The sequence below is a fragment of the Schistocerca piceifrons genome, unplaced genomic scaffold (assembly GCF_021461385.2).
Source record: "Schistocerca piceifrons isolate TAMUIC-IGC-003096 unplaced genomic scaffold, iqSchPice1.1 HiC_scaffold_943, whole genome shotgun sequence".
In the NCBI taxonomy this organism is placed as follows: domain Eukaryota; kingdom Metazoa; phylum Arthropoda; class Insecta; order Orthoptera; family Acrididae; genus Schistocerca; species Schistocerca piceifrons.
In genome coordinates, this window is record NW_025729216.1 from 2,172,501 (window position 1) to 2,175,160 (window position 2,660).

Below are 2,660 nucleotides of genomic sequence, written 5' to 3' on the forward strand. Positions count from 1 at the left end.
GTTATCGGAATTAACCAGACAAATCGCTCCACCAACTAAGAACGGCCATGCACCACCACCCACCGAATCAAGAAAGAGCTATCAATCTGTCAATCCTTCCGGTGTCCGGGCCTGGTGAGGTTTCCCGTGTTGAGTCAAATTAAGCCGCAGGCTCCACTCCTGGTGGTGCCCTTCCGTCAATTCCTTTAAGTTTCAGCTTTGCAACCATACTTCCCCCGGAACCCAAAAGCTTTGGTTTCCCGGAGGCTGCCCGCCGAGTCATCGGAGGAACTGCGGCGGATCGCTGGCTGGCATCGTTTATGGTTAGAACTAGGGCGGTATCTGATCGCCTTCGAACCTCTAACTTTCGTTCTTGATTAATGAAAACATACTTGGCAAATGCTTTCGCTTCTGTTCGTCTTGCGACGATCCAAGAATTTCACCTCTAACGTCGCAATACGAATGCCCCCGCCTGTCCCTATTAATCATTACCTCGGGTTCCGAAAACCAACAAAATAGAACCGAGGTCCTATTCCATTATTCCATGCACACAGTATTCAGGCGGGCTTGCCTGCTTTAAGCACTCTAATTTGTTCAAAGTAAACGTGCCGGCCCACCGAGACACTCAATAAAGAGCACCCTGGTAGGATTTCAACGGGGTCCGCCTCGGGACGCACGAGCACGCACGAGGCGGTCGCACGCCTTCGGCTCGCCCCACCGGCAGGACGTCCCACGATACATGCCAGTTAAACACCGACGGGCGGTGAACCAACAGCGTGGGACACAAATCCAACTACGAGCTTTTTAACCGCAACAACTTTAATATACGCTATTGGAGCTGGAATTACCGCGGCTGCTGGCACCAGACTTGCCCTCCAATAGATACTCGTTAAAGGATTTAAAGTGTACTCATTCCGATTACGGGGCCTCGGATGAGTCCCGTATCGTTATTTTTCGTCACTACCTCCCCGTGCCGGGAGTGGGTAATTTGCGCGCCTGCTGCCTTCCTTGGATGTGGTAGCCGTTTCTCAGGCTCCCTCTCCGGAATCGAACCCTGATTCCCCGTTACCCGTTACAACCATGGTAGGCGCAGAACCTACCATCGACAGTTGATAAGGCAGACATTTGAAAGATGCGTCGCCGGTACGAGGACCGTGCGATCAGCCCAAAGTTATTCAGAGTCACCAAGGCAAACGGACCGGACGAGCCGACCGATTGGTTTTGATCTAATAAAAGCGTCCCTTCCATCTCTGGTCGGGACTCTGTTTGCATGTATTAGCTCTAGAATTACCACAGTTATCCAAGTAACGTGGGTACGATCTAAGGAACCATAACTGATTTAATGAGCCATTCGCGGTTTCACCTTAATGCGGCTTGTACTGAGACATGCATGGCTTAATCTTTGAGACAAGCATATGACTACTGGCAGGATCAACCAGGGAGCTGCGTCAACTAGAGCTGAGCAGCCGGCCGCCCGGGAGTGTGTCCCGGGGGCCCGCGCGAACACGCAAGCGTCCGCTCAATCATTCTGCAAACAGGAGGAGGCTGAGCTCCCCTGCACAATACACCTCGAAACCCTCTCAGGTCCCGGCGGCGCGCAGCGCCGTCCCAAGTACTTGGCCGGGTTCGAGAGAGGCGCAATCGCCCGGAGTTAGGCGAGTAGACGCTTTCGGTGCGACCACCCGTGCTCCCAACTGAGCTTGCCGCTGCCGACAGAGGCCCGGGAGCGTGCTGTCGTGGCATTGCCGGCGGGAGACAACACGCGCCACCTACGGTGACCGGCAGCTCCAACGCCAGCGCCACAGAAGGACAAAAGCCCCACTTGGGTGCCGAAGCGAACTCTCCCAGCACAGCGCACGCGCCAACACATCCGCACAGCTGCGATACAAACCACCAGCGAGAACCGCTGGGGCGACCGAGCAGCAGACGGCGTCGCGGCGCCGAGCGCCGGGCGGCGGCGCATCCTCAACGCACACAGTCCTCAATCGGACCAGCACACTGAAGATGTCCACCGCGCTTCGCACCGGGCCCGCGAGGACCTACTTTGGCCGCACGGCGCCGCGCGCAGGGTGCGCCGGCGCGCAGCTGCGACGCCTGCCGCGTCCGTCGGCCGGCGCGCCTGCCACTGGCCGCCCCCACCAGCCGGCTGTAGCGCGTGCGCCCACGCACCGCGCGGCCAGCACGCCGGGAGGCGCCCCCTCACCGGCCGGGGACGGTCCCACCCAGCCACCGCCGCGTATCGCTTCACACCCAGATGCCGTTCAGTTTCATCGGCATGGTGGGTATCGCTGGAACAACCGGTTAGTACCTCAACCTATCGTCGCCATCACCGATTCACCCCTAGCGAGAACAACCGCACCACAACGGGTTACCATTTCTTCATTTGCGTAACTTCACCAGAAAACGCAGGCGTCCATCGCCATTAGCAACTTCAACGATTATTGCATGCCTGTGTCAGGTGTCACGCCACACTACGTCTGCCCACATACACGCAACAAAATGTGCACGCCTAGACAATACGTGGAAGGTGGCCCCCGTACGTATGCGATGTCCATTGCTCGAACGACTGTCAACCGGCCTCTGTAGCATGTCGCAGATATGGAACGCGGTGCACCATGCTATCACGGTGTTTGAGGAGAGACGACTAGGTCCGAATACATCAACAGACAGCTCATGCTGAT

The 2,660-nt window shown here is 57.2% G+C and overlaps 1 non-coding gene across 1 annotated transcript in view; it reads right to left on the reverse strand.

Moving 5' to 3' along the window:
* Positions 1 to 1,421, reverse strand: part of LOC124772920 — a 1,909-nt gene extending 488 nt beyond the window's left edge. The window contains exon 1 of the ribosomal RNA XR_007014374.1: positions 1 to 1,421. This exon is cut by the window's left edge and continues 488 nt beyond it. This is a non-coding gene — a ribosomal RNA (small subunit ribosomal RNA).
* Positions 1,422 to 2,660: the final 1,239 nt, after the last annotated feature.